The sequence below is a fragment of the Poecile atricapillus genome, chromosome 1 (genome assembly GCF_030490865.1).
Source record: "Poecile atricapillus isolate bPoeAtr1 chromosome 1, bPoeAtr1.hap1, whole genome shotgun sequence".
Lineage (NCBI taxonomy): Eukaryota > Metazoa > Chordata > Aves > Passeriformes > Paridae > Poecile > Poecile atricapillus.
In genome coordinates, this window is record NC_081249.1 from 100263180 (window position 1) to 100287616 (window position 24437).

Here is a 24437-nt window from a genome sequence, read left to right on the forward strand (position 1 = left end):
TTCTTCTGCAATCTTAGTTGCATTTTTTTTTTTTTTTTAAATTTTTGGCATAATTCTCAAATTTATTTTTCACTTCAATTTCCTCTGTGGATTGATAGAACTCTTGAAAGCTGGATTTGGTTGGTTTGCTAAACTGATGAAATGGTATGATCCATTCAGGAAAAGAGTGAGCATAAGCCACTGTTACTAACAGATTACTTCCATCTACTGCAAGTTGTGAATATTCACAGGTCATGGACACCCTGCAGCAAGGAAATTAATCATCTAAGGAAATAATGCAAAATTAAAAATAACAAATGAGATTACTCAGTTGAAACTAATAAAATCAGTTGCATGTTATTTTCTAACCTCTAGTTTTATGACACTACTTATGAATTATATGATGAAATAATGCAACATGATTTTAAAATACTTTAAATTACATAAAGGCAAATACTTTATTAATGTGATAAAACCCAGAGAAAGATGGTAACTTATTTAAAATTGAGAATTGAGGTTTCTATAATTGTTACTATAGCCATACCAGTGAAACATCAGGTTAGGTAATTGTTAAAGAAATAAGCTATTGACAGGGTAGAAATATAACAGTTCACAATTTAGGTAATTTATTCTGCATCCATATCTGCAGCTCCACAGGTTTTGTAGCCTTATTGGGCTGCTTTTATTTCCTTGTTTGATCAGTCTCCAGCATAGGGTGAAAAGACTGCTGACATAGGAGGGGAGGGGATGTTGTGCTCAGAGAATTCCTCTAACACCCAGACTATCACAAACACACTTAAAGCCTGATATTGCATTAATAACTAGCTCTCTGTGTGAAAACATTTTGTCACTCCCACAGAGTTGCCCTGCCCTATCAAAATGAAATGAAAATCGGCTTTTTTATGGCAGCTTTTTTCAGATGTCTAAAGTGCTTTGTCCCTTTCCCTATGCAGACTTCCAGAGAGAGAGAAATAGAAAACCAAAGCAAAAGATCTGCTGTGAAGGTGCAGAAATGGATTATGAGCTATTTTCACCACTGCATCAAAAGGAGAAGTTTAAAATGTAGATCATATGGAAGGACAATTTCTCAGTAATCATAGAATCATAGAATGGCCTGGGTTGAAAGGGAACTTAAAGACCACCTCATTAAAACCTTCTTGCCGTGGACAGGGACACCTTCCACTAGATGAGCTTGCTCAGAGCCCCATCCAATCTGTGCCAGTGCCTCACCACCCCCAAAGTAAAGAATTTCTTCCTAATATCTAGTGTAAACCTACCATGTTTCAGTGTGAGCCATTCCCCTTCGTCCTGTCACTCCAGGTGCTTGTAAATAGTCTCTCTCCATCTTTTCTGTTGGCTCCCTTCAGGCACTGGAAGGCCACAATTAGGTCATCCCAAAGCCTTCTCTTTTCCAGGCTGAACAATCCAAATTCTCTCAGCCTTTCCTCGTAGGATAGGTGCTCCATCCCTCTGATCGGCTTGGTGGCCCTTCTTTGGGTATGCTCCAACAGGTCCATGTTCCTCTTGTGATGGGAACCCCAGAGCTGGATTGCAGTAACACCATATTTAAAAAAAAAATGAGGATGAAAAATATTTGTGGTAGTGTTCATACAACTGTGAAACTTCACATGAAAGGAAAAACATGGGCCTCATATACTAAACAAGTTATCAGAAGTTTTAGTTAGAAATATTTAATTCTTTGTGTAAGTCATTATTAAATGTTGCCTGACTAAAAGTCACATAATACACATCATATAGAATATACTATTCTCTCTTCAAAGACCTTCTCATGCATGTTTGACCCAGCAAGACATAATTTGGCAGAGGAGTCATGGCAGCAGAAGAGTACATAATCTTTGTATTACCCTCTTTCCACGTGTTTCCAGAATAACCCAACTTGGAGGACAAGCTGAAGAATCTTCTGTTTTCTGGAATGCTACTTCTTATCCTGAGGTTCTTAGATAAGATCTGAAAAATTTAAAAGTGCATGCAGTATTAAAGATGTCAGAAACGAGCAATGTTATTCTCTTTAAATTGGATTAGAGACGGTGAGAAAACTATGCTATAGGACACAAAAGTCTTGAATAAATTTTGGTTTGTTAAGTTACAGGAATACCTGTGCTTTAATCAGGAGAAAAGTATGAAGGAACAGTGTTTCCATTTCCCCTCTGAAGTCATACAGTTTATGATAATTAAATCTCCAACCAACTGACCATCCCAAGCCCTCCAAAACCAAACTGAAAGAACCCAACCTGTTTTCAAGGCCATGGAACAAGTGAAAGTGCCTCTAGGTCTAGGTTATGTAGGTCTCCATTTGGCTGTGGTATGTCAAAGGTGGGAAGATAGAGAAGGGAATTTGACCTGATATCTGCCTTCTGTCCCTAAACATTCCCCAAATCCTGGGTCTAAGTGTACATTGAACTAGGAATTATTGAAATGTCTGAGTTGATGTCTGGTGGCCTCATCACACTGGAAGATTTATTGTAGTGGGAATATCTTCTCATGGAGTCGAGTGTTTGCTCTGAGACACTGCACAAGAACTTTCACACACACACCTAACAAGTTTCCTAGGGGTGATCACTAAACACAGGGGATGTGTGATGAGCAAAATAATATAGTAATGGATTAAGCAACTAATACATTTACTTTGTGTGGAAGACCATATTGGAACTGACAAAAGGATCTGAAGAGTTATAGATTCCTATCACATGAGCAAATATCTACGTTGTTTTGTGCATTCATAGTTTAAATTCTGACTCCCAATAAGATCATAACAAAAAGGAAGAAAAAAAGTATCAATGCCTTACAGATTTTATACATCCCTTGAAAAGTGTTCAGAAATATGGATTAAGATGAACTATTCAATTCAAAGATCCAAATAAATTGCTGGGGAGTAATCTGTCTTCATGTTTAAAATCTATATCAGAAAAATAATTAAAAAGGCACTGCTGTCATTAGCAATAATTCTTCAGTCTGTCTTGGAAAAAAAAAATAGCACAGAAAGAAATACTGGAATATATCACATTTCCCTCAGTTTGGAGGAAGGTCTTTTTAAAACAAACAAAAAACTCTCCTTGTTTAAGCACATCCAGGAAGATCTGAGGACAGCACTGAGGTTCTTTCCTGGGTCAGTCCACATCTTGTCTGACTGGTTAGCTGCAGGTCAACATTCACTTCCTTTTCCCAGCAGTTTCTAACACAGAATCAAGGAATCATATTTTAAGTCAGACTCACAGAATATATGTTTATGAATATATTATAATAAAAAAGTGGGGCTAATCAAAGGTATCCAGAAAAGAAATCTGTGATGAATCCAGTTGACTTCAGCAGAAGTGATCACATAGCCAGCAACAGCCATAGAGACTAAAGGAAGATTTCCACCTAATTTTAGAGACCCAAACGTGAGGGTAAGAATTTGTTCTGGAAGCAATCAAATCTTTCTACACTGACTAAATATCATAAATAAATATTTTATCATAATCTTCTATTTTTTAGTAAATTAAAATTAAATAAAATGAGAATAATATGATGCCTTGCATTCAAAAACTAAATTAATAGACCACATTGAATTAATTATCTGAGTTTAAATTACTACATGCATACACTTCCTTATAATCCCCCATGTTATTAGGGGAAAAAAAGGTGTGGATCATGGGAACAAAGTGAAGACAGTAGCAATCAAAAAGAAAACAGAAAATAGCATGAGCCATCTGAGCAATGGAAAGAGCATGTCAATGCAAAGTTCTCTGTGATAAGTAAATGGAATGAGTCAGGAGCAGATATGCCACACAAGGGGAAGAATCAGAGTCTTAACTCGGCTGATAACACTGCATGGCAAAATAGGCAGGTAAAAGACAAAGTCCAAGAGGAAGTAGCAACATTATTGCCTCTGAATTCACAGAATAATTGATGTAAAAGCCAGTGTGGAGCAGTCACTGAAAACAGCAGTAAATTTGACATAATGTGGTAGTTTCTATGAATAAAACAAATCACAGTAACATTGCTGTGTATAAAGATTTGTGCCTTGTAGGCTAATATGGAAACATTGAAAAGAAAATTCAAGTGTCAGGGGAATGGTTCTCCTCTTTCATCCTTACCTTTTGTTCAGAAGATAGAATAAATGCAAACCAAGTTTTCTGTACAATACATCACAGGGCTTTGTCAGTACGTATTTGTTTCCAAAGAAGTCTGAAAGAAAATCTTCATATCTGTTTGCAGGTTAAAGGGCCACAAAACACAGAAGATGGAGGGGTCTGAAACAAGGACATAGATATAGGGTAGTTTAGCCTTTTTCTGTCCTATGTCAAACCATTTCAGGATATCTATAACCTCTGCAAAATATGAGGAAAAATCTGGGAAGTTTGCTGTCATTAAAATGCATTTTATCTTCTGTGTTGTTTCTAGAAGTCTTTCACACGTTTGTCCATGATACTTAGAAAACTGTTATTCTTGATTAATATTCAGAGATTTTTCTCTCAAAAATATGAAAAATGAGAAATTTTATATTCAAATAATAGTGAAAGCATTAAGATCTGTATTTCATGAGTGTTATTTCAACTGCCCAGTGAACACTCTTGACTGCAGATCTTGTTAAGGATTGCTATGCCTTGTTCTACAGACTGGCTTGCTGCAGGTACTTAAAAGGTTGTTAAATTTTAACTACTAAAAATGTGAACTACATCTGTTTCTCTGAAATTTGAGTACTTTAGAATTACCAGATCCTCTTGCTAAATATCTGTCTCTTTTAGGCCAACTCATATTTAAACTGATCTCTTTTCCTATGACCCTGAAAAAACCCTTATCATAGGTATCTCCATAACATGAGAAGTAAGAAATGCCTAAGGAGCAATAATTATCTCTATTGCTAACTTATACAATCAATCATACAAAAATAGCTTGTCCATAACCCTTTGGAATGATTTTGGAAATCTGTATATGAAATCCAATCTGGTTCTATGAAACATTTGTTCTCCTGTGTATCTGTGTTATGGATGTAATATTATTAACTGTCTGAGATTCTGAAGGACAGACCATAAGAAACAAAGCCTCAAATTTCTCCATTATTATACCTTTTGTTGCCACCTCATGTGGTTACTTTTTTGTTGTCCCCATCAGGCAGAACAAAGAAAAATCAGATACATGGGTCAGAAACAGATTGCTCAAGTAAAGGGAGAAGATAGGAAGAAGTAAATCTGAAGTCCTTGCAGTTCATCCCCAAATAGCACACAAAATGAAATGAAAGATGAGGCCAGAGAAGCTGTAAAAGAGAACTGGTAAGCATTTACCTAGTGCTCAGTGTGTCAAGTGTAAGTATGAGCTCACTCTCTAAATACACATATTCCAAAGCATATTGGTGACATGACTTTTTTCTGATGTTAAAAATTATCCACACATCCTTCCAAAAGCATTCGGCTTCAGCCTTGCTCCTTTCCTTTTGAAATTTTTAGTGCAGCTTTCAGTAGAAGCTGAGCCTGACTTGAAAAAGAAGATTTATATTGGTGCAGAATCCTTTGAAAAATCCCATTTTACATCTAACATAACAGCAAGACAGCAATTATGTGTGGGTTTTGGGGGTAAGGTATGACAAGGAAACAATAAGATTCCCCAAACCAGGTAACACAGATCTCAAGTTAGAGCACTTTTGATTTGATTACTTTTATTTTCTTGTCCTCTGTAGACGACCCTCAAAATAACTACTGAACTAGAGGTAATTTATATTCTTTCAGACACATGTGGAGAGATATTCAGGTCAGACCTCTGTGATAATCCATTTAGCTTCTTGCTCCAAATTAACTTTTCACATTGGACATTTGACAAGATGATAAATAAACAAAATGATGTACAATTGCTTACTTATTTTTATTTTTAACATGATAATTATTTTAGCAGTAGCTGTCAGATAACACAGAAGGATGAGGAAAATGCTGTTGGATTTTGAAAGCAACTAAGCATGTAATTACTTTTTTAAAGATTCAAATAACTGGGGTCATCCATTTGAAGAGGAGTTCAAATTTTGGTCGTTGTGTTCAAATTGTTCCACATTACCCATTGTAGGTACTACAAAGAGAACACTTTCTATTTCAAAACTCTTTAAATGCTCCCAAGATACTGAAAGGAAAAATGTTTTATAACTCTCTGTTGAATCTATCAACAGCTTCTTTATTTTAATGCCTATATAAATTGGGAAAAAATACCTGATATCAAACACAGTAGCATGCAGGTAATACTAACAATGATATTTGAAATTTTATAGCTTTCTTCTGTTACAAGCCTTTAACCTCAATTTGTCTTCATTTAAAAACTGGAATTGCCACTGAAAAATCAATGAGAACTGGGCAACTGAGACACAGGACCAGTCTGCGTGGAAGGATTTACGTCCCAAAGTAAATCAACTCTGACAGATTTCATATGCTTTGGAGGAAAATAAACAAACAAAACCAAAAAGATAAAAAACTTGCTTTTTTAAGTCTCTCTGAAACATGGGAAAAGCATAAAAATGATTAGAAACAGATCAAAGGCAATGATGCCAAAAATCAGGCCTTACAAAACCCTCATAGAAGTGACCAATATTTCAGATTTCATATATTTTTTTCCCTTGTAGGAAGGAAGGGACAGACAATGGGAACGGTATAATTCAATGCAATTCTACAAAAAGCATTTTAAAGTTTGCAAATATATTTTCATTTTAGCTTGTATTCATCTATCACTATACAATTACACAAGAGTTTCAGCATTCCCAGCTAACACATATATCAATTATTTCAGTAGAAAAGTCAAAATGCTGCAAATATTATATTGCCCATAAACCCCCGATTTTCTCCCAGCTTTGCAGAAAGAACACATTTTGAATCAATTTACCTTTAAAAATATGTCTTGTTAAGTACAAGCCCAGCTGATGGATTTGAGATCTCTGGTTTTTTAGTTTACCTACAGAATTGATGAAACATTACAGAAGTGGAACCAAGTTTGAAATTCTATTTCTAAAAAAGGTTGCAGTTCCTTCTCTCATATCTCTGTTAATTCTTCAAATTATAAATGGAAAATTAAACTGTTTCAGTCACAAAAGGCTAAACTTGAATTTAAAATTATAAGATTACATTAAGTTGAAAATATAATTTTAGGAATCATTGTAAAAGGTACAACTGTAATGCAAGATTTTCCTGTTGCTACCAACTCAAAAAATCCATACATATTTACAGATACTAAACTTATTAACCTGGGGACAAAAACTTTTAGCACCATCTGCTATAAATTGGCCAGAAAATTTCTGCTCTGGAAGAGTAAGGACTCTTAAGTCTAACAAGTTTTTAGAGATTTAAGTTGACAGAGCAACACAGGTATAACTTTCAGAATCTGTAAATGCTAAATGAGTCCCACAGATTTTATCATAAATATTAAGCTTCTATTTATTTTCTGGAAGTAGGGAAGAACAATCATGATAAATGACTGCTTCTAAAAGAGCAGACATGACAATTTAGTCTGGTTTATTTCAATTTGCATGTCTTTTTCTTATTTCCAAAGTAAAATCTTTTCTTACACTGTAACACGTCTGACTTCCATGAATTTAGAGTTTAATTTGGGGACACAAATATCCTGCATTTTCCTAATCTCCCACAGTAATACTTGTTCTTCCGGGTAAATTTTGAGATTTTATCTTTGAGATCAAGTTTATCCAAGAGAAAAAGGAGGTCATAAAGAATTAAGTCAAATTGTGAGGGCACTCATATTTTTGAAGCATTTAAAAAATAAGAGTATGTGGAAGCTGAAAACAGCATAATCTCCCACAAAAACTGATTTTCACTGCAGTCACTTGTGAACACATGAACAGTCAAATATAAAGAAAAAGAATAACTTTTCAGGGGGAAGCAAGCTAGTAAAATTCCTATTGAGTAAAAGTACAACCATATGAATAGTACAATTGTACGATAATATTTATACAAATTCTAAACACTTCAGAAGTAAAATAATTTCTTCCTGTTGTATAATTTCATATGTTCTCTTTTGGCTAGGAAATAAGTGAAACAAATTTAAACATTTAAAGATATTTTGTTTAAAAATATTTTTAAACCATCTCCTATAAATACATGAAAAACATGACACTTTTGAAACAGAAGAAAAGCATTTACACCACCTTTGAGAATGTAAAGAAAATATATTTTGTCATTCAGAAACCACAGAAATAGAGATTTTAAACCATTTGTTAAATAAAGGACAAAAGCTGAATTTTCACCTAATTTCTAATAACTACAATTCTCAACCATCAGAGAAAAAATAAAAATACAGAGAGTTAGGAGACATTCTGTCCAAAGTGAAATTTACATTTGGTAAGATGAAAGTTAGAGAGGGAACATGTTGGAAGGCTATTCCAGAAAACAAGAAAAAAATACAATCCAGGTAAAAAAATACCAGAAATATTAAAAAAGGTAAAAATAATAAAAAAAAAAAGAGACAAGCCAATTAATTTTGAAAACACCACAATGCATAGACTAAACTATGACATAATGTGGAGAAAAAAATAATTCTGTCAACTATGAGTAAATCAGGTATTAATTATTAAAATTTTTCTTACAGAAACTCATTGTGTACTCTTATCTACAGTAATGTGAAATTTTGCATGTTACAGTGAAGAAAGCATCTGTTAAACACTATTTAAGCTGTTGAAATAAACTGTAAATATATGCTGGGAAACTGAGGAGGGACATTTCACCAGGACCTGTAGTGATAGGATAATGCATACAAATTAAAGGAGGGGAAATTAGGTTAGACATTAGGAAGAAATTCTTCCTTGTGAAAGTGCTGAGGCCCTGGCACAGGTTGCTCAGAGAAGCTGTGGATGTCCCATGCCTGGAAGTGTTCAAGGCCAGGTTGGATGAGGCTTTGAGCAACCTGGTCTAGTGGAAGGGGTCCCTGTTCATGGGAGGGGTTTTGGAACAAGATGATCTCTAAGGTCCCTGCCAACCCTTTAACATTCTATGATTTTATTCTGACTTGTTGAAAAATGGGAAACACGTTCACCTCTAAAATTTTGTATAGAAGTCTGTCTACTAAACGTGTCAAGAGCACTGTATTTACCTGTAACACTGGAACCTGGTTGCAAGGATCTGGGAGATGGTGCTCTGAATTTCCCTTCCTGAATGTGACTTCGTTGACATTAAAGCTGTATCTGCAGTACAGCTGGGTAGGGACAAATCCACATCCAGTGACTCCTACAGAGGTGCCACTGGTCGTGCGTTAACACTGACACTTCCAAGCCATAGCAAGGAATTCCAAAGGTTCAGTGAAATCTCTCTCGCAAGATTAGAGAAAACCTTGGCACTGCTCAGCCATAGCCAAATTATGAGAGAGCTTCAGACAGGACTACGAAACATGGTGTTATACAGGCTGCTATAAAGAAAATTAACTTCACCCCAGCTGGAGCCAGTACAATAGATAAAAAGAATATTACTCAATCTAATGATGCAATTTAGTGAGTGAGTAAATAAATATTAATTAAGCATAGATGGTAACCACTACATCTACTTCAATGATATGAAGGTTTCACATTGATGACAGTTGGTGGCACTAAATGACAAGGTAAAGAGAGGAAAAAAAGAAAAAGTGAAGGTAATTTTTCCAGTACTTACCAGTATTTAGATAATAGGGAATTTTAACCTCCTGAGAAGAAAACTCTTAACAGCTGAATTATGAAAAGTTGCAAGAAGATATGAATCTCTGCATTAAAAAATTCAGTCGAACCAATATTGTTAAAAATCACACTCCTTGTTTGATTTGCCACCATTTTGGAAACAATATATTCAATATCAGGAGGCAGACACTGTGTTTATTGTTGAATCTTATTTTCTGCATGGTTTTCCTATTTTAACTCAGACAAATAAAACATAGTTTTCTCATTCCATGTTAGAAAACAAGTTTTTTAGTTCTCATTGATCAGGTTTTATACTACTGCATGAACTGCTGGGATTTCTGCTCTGTGCTACAGGATTTAGACTGACCATCCCTTCTGTTTAACTTTTACAGTCATGCTCCACTGTGCACTGAAGTCAATATTACAAATTTTAAATAGACATTTGATGGTTGCATATCTACTGGGCTCACTGAACAACATACCACAAGTGATAAATTTGGGACCTGCTGGACAGCAGTCTATTTTCAGACACCTTAGGATATATCTTTCTAAAAGTCCTCCTTCATAAAGAGTGTTTACTGTACTCAGATTTTAGGCTCCTGGTACATCAAAGAACTTTTCCAAGAACTTCTGAAAGTTTCTGAATTGGTGGAAGGTGTCTCTGTCCACTGCGGGAGGTTGGAACTAGATGATCTGTAAGGGCCCTTCCAACCCAGGCCATTCTGATTCTGTATTAATATGTAATAGAATATTAGACTATGTCAATGTGAGGAGGAAATAGCTTGTTTCCAGCTGTATGACATCCCTCTATTGGTTAAGTGCACATTTAGGCAAAGCCCATATGATCTGTACCCCTAACAGATTTCTCTGAGTCACACCACCTTTTATGCTTTGTTAGAACATTCTGGGTTCTCTGAAGGAGAGGGTTATTTTTGCCACTTTTCTATATCAGATTAAAATTGTGCTCCTTGAGCTGGCTCAGCTAAGCCAGATGTGACTGAAGAGGGGTCAGAGAGCATTAACCCTTTATTCCATACCACTGAACTGCTCACAGAACACGGCATGTGGCTTCCTCATGCTGCCAAACAACATCAAAGCAAATCCAGGCAGGTGATCCAGGGGATTGTGGAGCTGATGAAGAGACACATAGGTTAAGTAGCATAGATAAGGGAGACAAATTCAGGATCTATATTCAAGCTCAATTCAGTCTGGCAGCCCTGCAAACACCCTGAGTCTTTTGCTGCTCCCTTGATCTTGGACATCAAGGTAGGCAAAGTGACTAAACTAATTATAGATTTTTTTCTATAATTTGAAAGAGTGCTTTTAAGCTAAGAATTGAAGCTTCCTTCTATAATTTTAAAGAGGACTTTTAAGCAAAGAACTTAGCTTGAAGTTCTTAAGAGTTTTCAATTCTTAAAAAAATGAAGTTTTGGAAAAAGTCAGTCTTTCCTGTTTTGGAGTCAATACAAAATTCTAGATAAATGAAAAGTTGAAGAATAAAAACCTCTTCTCTTTTTTTTTTTTTTTTAATTTTTTTTGTTTGTTTTGGTTATTTGGTTTTGTTTCCGTTTTTTTTTTTTTGTTTGTTTCTGTATGGATCTCATCCAGACTTGGCTTTTTGCTTGGTCATTTCCTAGTGCCCAGTGGGAAAATTCAAGAAGGCTGATGCATCAACTTTCACTACCTACAAACTAAGAAGGAGAAAAAAGAAAAAGGGACAAATTTCATGGCACAAAGGATCTAAAGTGATAGTGTAGGGAAAAGGTTTCAAATGATGTTACCTGTTGTCAGAAATGGATCTTTAATGGCAAATAAAAGCAGATCATGTCCCTAAAGTAAAATAAACTGAAGAATGACAGCAAAAGATATTCGTAGGGAGTGAAAGGAAAGTGCTTTGCTTTGGAATCAGGCCATAAGGAAAAGTGCAGCTAAGGATAATTCATTTTACAATCTTCCCCAGGCTGTATTAGTCCTCTTGCAATTTTGGAGAATAATAGAACTAAAATGTTCTTTCCTGGGGCTGTGAGTTGAGCTTCATTAGGTCTTCTTTCTGTATATTGGAACTTAGATAGCAGGGAGCTTTGTCCCTTTCATCACCCCAAATGGACAGAAACAGATCATTAAGTCACCTCTCCTAATATCTGGAAGCATCAGCTAAGCTTAGGGATGTAGTGCATGTTTCTCCAGAAACAGCCCACCCTTTTTCTAGGAATTATGTCAACTAACTCTTATAAATCCAGCTGGTTGTAGTTGGACGTTAATGTTAACAGGCCTGATCCAAAGCCCACTCAAATTGGGAGACTTTCACTGACATCACCATTGCAGCCATCACTGGTCGTACAGGGAGCCCCAGGACACCACAAAATAGTAATTATATTTATAAAAGAAATTAAGAAATCATACTTACATTTTAATCTTACTACATTACATATTTATAGTAATAGTATATTAAACTGAAACTCAATGTAAATATCTCAGATTTCAGTAGTATTTTAAATCTATATTAAAATACAGCTTTTAAAACATTAATTAAGAAACAATGTTTAAAAGTAGTTTTCTAACAAACTGTAATGTATATCTCATTATTGCATTTATGAAAGAGTCAGCTTAGTTTTAAACACTTCTCAGCATATAAAAAGGAGCTAATCCACATTAAAAGGCCATACATTATTTTAACTAATAACTCTACTTGAAAACTAGTGAAATTTAGTCCCACATTTTAACAAGCATTTAGGTGAGACAGTGATGATCTTGAGAATGGTTTTAAATAACTTGCATGTTCATGAATACTAAACAAATTAATTGTTGAGGGAAACATATTGCTGCAGCTGTTGGAAAGTCAACAAGAGAAAATTAAACCTGATTCATAATTTTAACACTGACTCAGTAAAGTATGGAAACAGGCTTAAAGCTGTTACAGCTGTTACACAGAGCTGGTAAGTCAAGTCAGCCTGAAAGTGAAGTAAAAAGTTTTCCCTCTGAGGAATGTCTGTTGAATCAGAGAGATTATCCAAGGGTAGAAAATTAGTTGGAGAATGAAAAACAAATTTTTAAGGGAAGGTGTGCCAATAAAACCACCAAGGGACCAAATGCTGTTTCTTTATTAGAAATTTCAGCCATGTCCATATGGCTAGAGAGGTGAATATTGCAAGAGGGGATCAAGGCCTTAGCTCAAAGTATGGGTGAAAAAGTCCTGATTAGAGAGTACTTAGTATTAAACACATGCTTTCAGCTAACTGGGTTTGAGGAAATTTTTCTGAAGGTACTTAAAAGCCCCCAGACATCTCTTTAAATTAATCTTAAACTACAAATGTTAAAGGACTTTAGAAGGACTTTCACGATGTAATGTATTTAGAAAAAAAAGAAAAAAGAGCTGGCCAAACCCCCAAATCTACCAGTACAGGTTCAATTCCCAGGCCAAATGTCTGGAAAAGAATGGAAAAAAAATACTCCAGCTCATTGTAAGCATCCCAAATGACACATAGGTCTTAGGAAAACATAGAAGTAACAGCACGGGCATTTTGGTGAGGCCCTGGAACAGATTCCTCAGAGAAGCTGTGGATGCCCCATCCCTGGCTGCGTTCAAGGGCAAGTTGGATGAGGCTCTGAGCAATCTGGTCTTGCTGAAGGTGTCCCTGCCCATAGCAGGGATGTTGCAATGAGATGATCTTTAAGGTCCTTTCCAACCCAAACCATTCCAGAATTCTATGATAGCAATGGTTTTAGATTGGCTCAGTGAGATGTTTTGACTTAAGCAGACTTCTGATTCTGTTTTATATACAAATTTATCATAATGAAGCTTTGTAAGGTGAATGCAAAGCTTTTGAAATTCTACTCTCAGAAAGCTGCTACCAGTGGCTTGGTACCTGGAAGGAAGCCTGTGAAAGGGTTTCATAAAAATTATATTTCAGCAGAAACAACTGCTTAACATTATTTCTATGTAAATATAGTTTTATATATGCAAATTTAAAACATACACATTTTATTACTTTGCTCTTTCTGATTAACTTAAAATAGAAACATTTTGCTATTGATTTGAGTTAGTCTTTATTGTGCTCTGTCCAATTACAAAATGATTAAGATCTCAAAAAGTGGAATAATTTATTCTAAGCAGATTAATGGCAAGTGTTCATTTGGGGTTGAAAATGTGAGACAGTGAATCAGACATGAAGGGAGTTAACTCGCCTTTATTGACACTGTAGTGTTTTTAGGTTACAAAAGATGAATGTATTCCCTTTTTGCAGTGATTTCTAATCTTACATAGAAGTATTTTACAAATTTCTGAAAAAAAACCCCAAAAAACCAAAACAACAAGAAGCAAAACACAACGCACACACTCCCAAAATAAATAAATAAAAAAATAAAAGGGTTTTCATTATTCTTATTCGAACCTTACCTTGAAAGTTTCAATCCAAGCACATCTGTTTGGCTGGGAGTACAAATCTAGGCACAGCTTTTTAAATATTCCAAGATCTGAAGGAAAACCAAGGCTTCCCTCTGTGAAGCATTAATCTGCCCACCGGAGGGCAGTGGTGCTCTTTCCAAATCCCATCTTTTTTCCCCTTTATTTGGAAGGGAAAAAAGGACAAGCGTTAGAAGCCTGGGTTTCAGGGTGCATCTCTGCAAAGTGCAGTCGTACCGCTGCTCTTAATGTTGCTCTGACAGCTTAGGACAGGGAAAACACACAGAAATGTTCCCAAAGTTATGTTCTGGATGGAGTTAACTAACCACTGAAATCATGTACACATGAAAGTTTTATGTTGATAATTCCACAATATACAATTTCACCCTGATTTGACAAGACTCAGCCTATGCAACTTGGGTAAAAATAATAGATCTCTGTTTGGATTACATAAAAAAGGAAGACTTTAATAATAAACTCTGTTTCTGAAAGTGGCAGCCTTGATTTCCTACTCCAGAGAGAGAGTTTTCCTCATTCGTTATTATGGTTACAATTATGAAATTTTGGAAAATTACCGCAAAAAAGTTTTGTTTCTTATAAAAAACTGCAGCTACCAGAAATGGTTCTACTTATTCTTCAACCATTACATTTTGGTCTCTGAGTAATTACCAAAATAATTTCATTCTTTCATTCACTTGGAAACTGATGATCACACAGACTATGCTAGAACACTTCTGCTTCTTGATAAAAGGGTTGCCTCTTCCTAAAAATCAGGAAAAGCAATACGTTCCAGATGGCTACACAAACTACTTAAGCATGGATCCTTCAGCAACACAGACATTTATGTATCTGCCTGACTAATTTTTTATTCAAATCCTTGAAAACAAAGTAGTACACCAACAAAAATTAATTTAGAGTATTTTTATTGAAAGCTTTCACTTTAAGAAAGATAAAAAAAGGAATAAAAGTTGTTGCTGGCTTTTATTCAGAAAACTAGAGATGTCTTTTAATTAGCATTTGTTCTTACCCTCAGTACTGCACTCATTAAGATGAGACAAGCCTTCCTTAAGTTCTGCTTTACCATTACCTATGTAAATACTGCTATTTAATCAACTTCAAATGTGTGAAGAGGGTACAAAGGATTTTAGTCACTTAGGATTTCAGCACAGAAAAATAAAACTTCAAAATTTTTTTTTCTTCATGTTTACAGAAGCCAGAAATTTCCCACAGGATTTCTGAGGTTCAACATCTCCAGCATGGTGGTGATTTTATGCACAATTTAGTGTAGTCTTTTCTACAGGATTTTTAACAAAGTCCAACCAAGCTCAACAACAAGCTTTAGATGGGAAATAAAATTGAATATGTCAAAGAAGATTTATGTGTGGATCATTATTTCTAGGCAGAAGAGATTGATAGCCGTCTTGGGGAAAGTATTATGGTCCTGAAACCCTCAAAGAAGATATTAATTACAAGAATGAGGATGATCTCTTTGTGAAATGATAGTTCTTTATAGCTAGTTTCTATAGTTCAATTGCCAAATTAGATTGCATCCTGAAAAATTGTTTCTAGGGAGCATTTTCTTATATAAACATCAGTGAATCCAGTTTTATTCTGATTACATCTGCCTGCTTCTTGTTTTCCACTCACTCTTGCTCATATTACCATTTTTTAAAGGATTTGGATATGGAATCTGTAACTTCCCTGTTGGATAACTGAAAGGCTCCCTCTAGATTTGTTGACTCTCTATTGGCACCAGTTGCATTTCTCACAACTGCAGAGGCAGATCTGATCTGATACTAAATTAAGACAAGTTTTGCATGGTAATGACTAGGCTTAAAATTCAACTTGGTGCATGTCCCAGAAGTTTTATATTGTCACCTTCCATCCTCCTTTCCACACCCACAGCTCACTTCTAATAAGATCCCTTGTCTTCAAATTCACTGTTTTTAGCCCCACAACAAATTCCATTTGGATCTTTTCATAATGCTGGACTATAATCAGAAGCTATGAGAAGAAAGATAGAAAGTTCATAAAGAATTATTATATTTAATTTTCTTACTTCTAAAGAGTTTTAAACGGACAGAATGCAAATAATCAAATAACCAATAAATAGGGGAACTCAGCTCACTTCTCTTAACCTTTGAATAAGAAGCATGGAGAGCTAAATAGCCACAAATCACCTACAAAATGACCTTGATATCTCAGATGTTGTTGACATAGTCAACAGGGGCATTTGAAGAAAAATAAGAGGAAAAATTGCTGTTATCTTATAAAGAACATCTCTATAACTAATGTATCCACTTGTTCCTTTTCCAAACTCTTCATTTAAATTAGGGCTTAATTTTTCTTGCAATGGAGGATGGTGGAATCTGCTGTTATAGCTGGAGGTTCCACATGTAAAGTCTTCTACAGTTTCATATGTACTCATCTTCCCATCTTCATTGCTTATTTTAAATGTTGTGCTAGGCCTTGATTTTGCCTCAGGGTTTGCTGTGACTTAAAAATAGATATATAAATAATTTCTGCTTGTTGTCTTGCACAAACCTGCTGTATGAATAGCACTGAACACCATTGAAAATAAGGTGATAGGTGGAGAGAAATATGAATTAAACATGGAGCCAAGAATTTCCTGTTAGCCTAAAAAAAATCTTAGCATAAATGCAAATGAAGCAGTAGTTATTAGAGTTACAAAACACTAACACATAGTGCAAACTAGTAAATAAAATTTACTGATTATAAAAAACTTAAGAGCTGCACAGGATGACTTATCTATGCCTCCAACATGTTATGCTCATCTTTTCTATGACTGCTACGGTCAGTTGTGACAATTTTCTTGAACCAGAGAGATCTAGAGTTGCATCAGCATACCAAAGACTTACAAGAGAAGGATGCTGGTGGTGGATTTTCTTTTGTCTCACTTGCTGCCTTTCCTCTGCTCCCAGGGAAAGGGTGAAAGTTGCCCTATAGCCTCCCAGAATTTCCCAGGAGCTGCCTGGAGCTGCATCCTCTTCCCTGGGGATGCACTTCCAGAGCTGGAGCTCAGACAAGCTGGGCAACAGGAACCCAGCTCAGCCCCCCTCAGGCTGAGGACACTCCCTGGACAGAGCAGTGCAAAGAACACCCAGGAGAAAAACATATTACTGATAGTTCTAAGCAGGTTACCTGAGGCTGTCCTGAGATTTTTTTTTGGCCTCAGGAAGGAAACAGTCTGTTCCATGTATAAATGATGCCTATTTCAGTTCCTGGGGTAATGAATAGAGTACCAACTCACTCTGATGTTTTCTAGAAACTCGAAGAAAGGTTAAGGGAACACCAGAGACACCTGAATTTATATTAGAAAGCTGATTTTTGCTAAAGTTAATACCTAAAAGGAGAATGAAAAAAAAAATCATATCCTTTAACCACACTGTAATTTTTGCAAAGTAGTAGGAACAGCTTCCACAATCAGCCTACTCCTGACTTAGTGGATCCAGAAAATGTGCATGTAGAAAATTATGTTATATTATCTTTTTGAAGAAAGTCTTTGGGAGAGAAAATAAAGCGCACAAAGTCATTAATGACTCTTGAAAAATAAACTATCTCACATTGGGAAAAAATGATATTGATTTTCATTTTGCTTATTTAACTTGGGAAAACATTCTCTTCCTTTCTTCTTCCTTTTATTCTCCCATCAAAATCATCCCATGAAGGAATCCAAGTAATCCATGAGGGAATCCTTCACGGATAGGAAGATCACTTACTGTGCTACCATTAGCTATACAAAGAATATTTACTTTGATCAGCCTGTGTCAGTTGCAAGAAGAGATAACAATCTTTCATCCATAAAAATGCAAACAGGTGCAAACCATCTGTAATAAATATTACTTTCTGAGCATTCCAAATAAGGAATATGAAAGATGGACTTTTCTTATAAAGATAAGTAATCAGTCCATGAAGAAATGTTGGCATTTCCCACGGCAGTAGATGCCTAGAGTTCCTCTCACAGAAGTTCTGAGCAATCACCCACCAGCTGTCATTCCAGTTTTCCTGGGTCATAATTTCCTGAGCCAGTCATGATGCCTCAGTTACAAAATAGTGTATTTGAATTTCTTTGAAGATGTTGGTGATTATGTCACATTCCTTTTGACACTTCCAAAGTGTTTGAGGCTAATGCACACTGTGCAGGCCCTCTGACATGGTCTAGAGGAGAACAAAACACCCTTGTGAATTCTTTTTTAAATAAAGATAACCTTATAATACCCAATAATTAATTTGGATATTCTGGAAGTTTTGAATTCATGCCTGCATAACGCCAACTTGACTCAACTCCTGCTCCAGTTTTGGCCTGACACACTCATGCTAAGACCTGATGGATGCTCTGATCAAAGACAGAACAATGTGTGGTTGGGATGCAATCACAGGAAAGAGTAGAGGCCCCTCTGCAGCCATTATCACCTTAAGCTCACCCTCTCCTGAAGATATAACCTCCTGCCCTCTCTCATAGCAATTGTCTGGAAGTCTCTTCAGAATCCAGTAAGTAATGGATGTGGTACAGACCAAATTTCCAAGATGGAAGGTATAAACACATTGGCTTACCTAAAGCTTAGCCTTAGGCTGTGCCAGAAGAGATTCAGGTTTGACATAAGGAGGAATTTCTTCACTGAAAGGATTGTTAAACATGGGAATGGGCTGCCCTGGATAGTGGAGTCACAATTCCCTGAAGGTGTTCAAGAAACAACTGAACACGGCACTTGGTGCTGTGGTCTGGTTGACAAGGTGTTGATCAGTCAAAGGTTGAACCCAATGAGCTCAGAGGTCTTTTTCAACCATAATGATTGTGTGATTCTTTGAAAAAAGCTTCTGAAGCAGTTCCAGCAGCAGCTGGGCTGCTGAGGCTTTTGTGCTTCCCAGAGTGATGCAGGGGAGGAAGATGAAAAATGAGTGCTCTCACCATTGTCTAGTGAGTAATTTTGCTCATAGACATATGAGTCTGTACAAAGGAAAATGAGGCAATATTTGTCTTGTTTGGTTTTTTTATTTTGGCTAGGGAGTTCATAAAATAAAGCTTAATTTACAGAAACCATTGTTCCCTAAATTTGAGATATTCAAATTGACTGTGACATTAATGTTCACTGAAAGAGGACCTCACATTCCTCTGGTGCACAAATGGCATTGTGATTAGGACAAATAATAATACTATGAATGTTCATATTAACTTAATCATTAGTTATCATTGCTAGCCATGGGGTAAGTAAAGTTGTTAATGATTGCTGCATTCATATACCAGGTGGAAAAGCAAGATAAGGAGCCCTTGGAACAGCTGCATCCAGGCTGGTATTGCACAAATTTGAGCAAAGGTTGTCATATCATGTTATAAAAGTCTGAGATGGTTCCCAAGCAACCTGTTAAACATGCTTACAATGCACTGTGCTCTGTACTGCCTGTAAAGTAAATAAATCTGTCCTTGTCTTAGTGGGCATTTTTTTGTTTGTTTGTTTGTTTTTTTTTAACTTTTCCTGCTTATTTACTCAGTTTTAAAGCCCATGAACAAAGGTGATAATCCCTTGCAGCCTTAGACTATCCCCCAGCAGTCCTTGCCCTTACTTCAGAAAATTCAATAGGCTCATCTTCCCTGTCAGGCTTGGGAAGGTCAGTTTTGAAGATTAACATTTAAATGAGACCTTCCAAAAGTGATCAGCACTTCTGTTCCATAATGTTGTGAGCTGTCCTGAAAAAGAAGTCTGAACAAATCCTACCTTCTCCACCTCTTACAACCTGTTTCCAGTCAAGACCAGCAGCTAAGAGTGAATTTGATATTTTTAGGCCAGGCCCGAGGTATGTATTATTTATGGGTATCTTAGACAAGAATTTCTAAAGAGGCCAAATTTAAAAAGAATGTTGGAGCGCTCCCCTTGGACACAGGTCACCAATGGGATTTCAGAAAGGAGCATGACCTCTGATCACATCAATATTTGATCAGACAATAAATGTGACTTGCTTAGAAGCTCAAAGGTGTCAGAATTCTCAGTGTTTATGTTCGTATGTTAAAATGATAGCAAATCATTTTAGAGAGTACTGGTGTCACAGCAGAAGCTATGTTGTTCTCTCCCTACATAATCTTCATAGAGTGATCTGGGTCTGGACTGTATACTTCTGCATCAGGCTTAATATCTATATTTTTATCTGTATGTAGAGTTCCATTTAAGTAATCCCTGCCCATTCAGTGTTACTTTCAGCTAAAAGCGTAGAAGGTCAATTAATCATGGAAAGTTAATTTTTCAAGTTATACTTGAACTGCTTCATTGGTCTTTAGCTTCTCTGGCATAGCTTTCCCAAAAATATCAAACCAAACACAATCTCTTCTTAAAGCAAAATCATAGCTAGATCATAATCGCTTTTGCTTTGGAACCTTTTGGAATGCATTTTGTGGACTGGAAAGAAAGTGTGCTTGACCCAGTTACACAAAATACATAGACTATGGGAAAAAAAAATTGACAGTGGGGAGATAATTACACTTACTGTTAGCAATTGTACCATGATAAAGTACATTCAAGGTCAAAGAAATGAACAGATTCAGTGGGTTTTGACTTGAGGTCATTCATAATTTTTTTATACATACTCCAGAGCAGCACAACGTTGTGTTCATCAGGGACAGGAAGGACAGTAAAACAGACAAATGGCACGGAGGGGAGGAAGGAAAATGTGTTGGAGTGAGCTGGCAAATCATTACAGGCATAGAAAACAGTACTAGGGGATAGAGAATAGGGAAAGGAGAAGACAGGGGAAACTTTTCCTGACTATAAGGAGACCTTGAGCAGCTGTCCATCTTTTGTTTCTTTGCAATTGATGGCAGAAGGTTCACAAAAATTACAGGCCAAAAATCCGTAACTATGATACCAATACCAGTGGTGGCAGAGGACAACTAAAAATAACTTATGGCTCCCCACCAAAACCTGATGCTTTCACTGTGGCTAGCAATACTGACCAAAGATATCATGAAGGTGCATTTCAGTGGTTTCTCACATTGGAACTATTGTAGTTTTAAGTAATTTCTGTATGTGGACATACATTATGAAAGTATTCAAGGAAAGAATAACTCACAGGTATTTTGAAAGATGTGAGAGAGAGCATTTACATTTTTATAGTGTCTGCACAGTTACCTTTTAATAAACATACTCCTTTCTAGTTGCAGCTTCCCCTCTACTTGAGAGGGGAATTTTTTCCTCCTATGTATTACAAAATCACCATAATTTCTTTATTCTCATTATAGTTTCTCAAGGCAGTGTAAGACTCAGTATATACATGAAGAACCATTTTATATTTAATAAATTATTTCTGAGGATATCACCTTAGTTTGGGAAACTGGTTTTGTATGCTGTCACCTTAGCTAGAAGATCCAGACCTGCACAGCTTCCTGGTTTTATTATCCAATGAGCTCTTATTGGGCAAAGGAGTATTTTCCCTGGAGATTTCAATGAATACAGAAGAAATATGTTCTGTGTCAATATCGCAGTCTCAAAAAACACCCCAAACCATAGCTAAGTTATATTTACATCATTTTTTTAATAAACTATTAGAAGTCAATTGTCAACCACCTAAAGATCTAAATCATATCTTTTGCTGTCTTTCAATTCCATCAGAAAGACAGAAATTTTTTTCTATTTGGTTACAGTATAAGTATTTAAGTGGTGTCAAAATTAAATTGCTGATTTTTCTTCTTTTTTTTAAATATTTTTTTTCAGCTAAAATATCAAAGACTTTATTGCATAAAATATGAATTTCATCCTGTGGATGGCACTCCTGGACTATCAAAAAACTAGTGAATTTTGAGAACTATGCCTTTGATGAAATTTTAAAGGGAAATTCAGATTTGTTTGTTCCATATCCACAATATTCAGAAGGCAAGACTTAAATAGCCAAGATACTTGTAAAATGACTGCAAATACTATTTGTTAAGTGCAGGCAAGCATTTTTTATAGCCTCAGTACCCAGTCAAACCATCACAGGTAAGTTCAACAAATACAGAATGTCATCAAATGAATGAGAAACTAAATCTGCTGGGTAAGCAGCAGCAAAACATAATCACAATCCCAGAATGGTTTGTGTTGTACATGATTTAAGCAAGAGTCCTGGAGCCAGCTCCAGGTCCCTGAGAAAAAAGCAAGTGAATTGTCCTTTAGGATGGTGATAGTTTGACCACACCTTTTGCTTTCTCTCCCTGGGCATCCTGAGATAATTCTCCCAGTCTCTCATGTAGGAATTATGAGGTTGAAAAAAGGCTTTGGGATTAATTTGGTGATACATCATTTATGATGAAGAAGGGAGACACAAGGAATAGAAGAAAGAATACATGTGAGTGGCCTTAAATTTGCTCCTTTGTCCAGCCTAGAACAAATTTCTCTTTTCCTTGGACTGACCAAGGTCCCTAGCCTCTTGTTGCTGAAAAACAAGCACTTATGGCCAAGCAAAGTGAAGAGACATTTCCACAAATTAAAATAAGCAATGAATTTGTGAAAGAGTAATTATAAAGGTTACATAGAGAAAACCATGGAACAGAACTCTTTGATTTTGACCAGAAGACGTGCAGTAATGACTTCATCCCTGCCTATATTGCTCAGGGAAACTCTTAGAGTAAGGGAGTTCAGGAAACACAGGCCACCAAGCAAAATTCAACTCAATATATTTCATTATTGCAATATATTTAAATTTTTCAGACCTCCTGTGCTTGTAAATTTCTTGCTAAACACAGCTAGGTTCAAAGGAAATGAATTAGATTTTTTTTTTAAAATCTAATTTTAATTAGATTTTTTTTAATTAAATTTTTTTTAAAATCTAATCACAATTCTTCTTCATTTTCCATTTTTTCTATCACAAACAATATCATACTAAGCACCTGCTGCTATTACTGCTGTTGCTACACCCGTTCAGGGCAGGCAAAAGCAGGTAGTGGTGTTCTCTTAACAGGTTTTCCTATGGAAAGCATGTGGCATCCAGGGTTTACATCCCCCTGGCTCAATCTAACTGCTGTGACAAATGGGATCATTTACAGGACTGTAAACAGCCACACACTTGCAGCTATTTTCTGCACCTAAGTGATAAATTTTAATGCCTTAAACAGAGACAGTCTGTGATCTATATAAGCAATCTGTAAATCAAGATAATAAGTAGCCAAATAAGATTGTTCATCCTTTAGTGAGAAATGTCTTGTGAAAAGGGAATGCAGAGAAATTAATGGGTTAAGTGTCATCTCTGCAAGGAATAGTGTAAAACAAATTAATAATTAAGAATTCAAGGTCATGCTGGCAAGAGTTGATCAAGAGTTATGTTTTTGTGAGAACCCCATGAGTGAGTACATTAAACTTCCTTGCTGCACAAACCACACAAAGCTCTCTCTATAAGACATCAAGCTCCAAGTGGTGTGCATCCTAGATATTACTTCAGGGAAATCCACATTCAGATTCATGGTTAGTGCTAGCCAAATGTACATAGCACTGATTATTTCCTTTAGATAAGTATCAGTTTATAAGAATGACCTCCTTATTGTAGGTATAACAGTATTTCCTCCAAATTAGAAGATAAGAGTTAAGTTAAAGTACTTGTACTATACTGCATGTTCATACTTGAAATATAACTTAGCTTCAAATGGGTATTAAGTCTCACATCTTCAACAAAATGTATTTATTGCTCTTAGAAATTCAATTAAGTCAAGTGTGCTGAAGAAAAGATCTCAAAAGGCAAGATTTTTGTAAAGAATGGAAAAAGGGATCTTTATCTTTACAGGGGTATTTTTCTTCACAGCTAACTTAGCAACCAATTTAAATATATATAGCTCAGCCAGAATTGCTTTACTTAAACACCAAACTCCATTTCACAAGCCATTAATGACATCATATGAGACAGTTTCTCTCAATACCTCTGAGAAATTTTCAGCGTGCTTCCTTTTGTATTATTGCCTGCTTCAAACAGGTCTTTACTAAAGCATTCAAGGCATCCACATGGATGTACCAGAAAAATTATTTCCTTGCAAGAAATGTTTATCAAACCCTTATTCACTTCAGTGCCTCAGCCTACCATTGCTCATTTCATATCACTTCATATCATTTCATATTCAACACTTGTCCTTTGAACAAATGACAGCAAATATCTCCTCAAACGTCAGGCTCTTGTTCTGAACATAGCACTCACTCACTAGTGCAAGGGCCAACAAGAAATTGGATTAAATTATTTGTTCTGGGGTGGATCTTCAGACAATTTGGTTATCAGTCTGCAGAAGCTACAAGGCACCTCTGGAAAAATGGTAGCTGCATCCATTTGTGAATGTTCTGTTCAACAGTATCTGCTCTACAAGTACAGTATTCAAGTGCATTTCAATACACTGCTTGCCAGATACGAGATTTTGAGTGATACTCAGTTGCTTCAGCATAATAAAGCATAATAATAGAAAGATGGTAT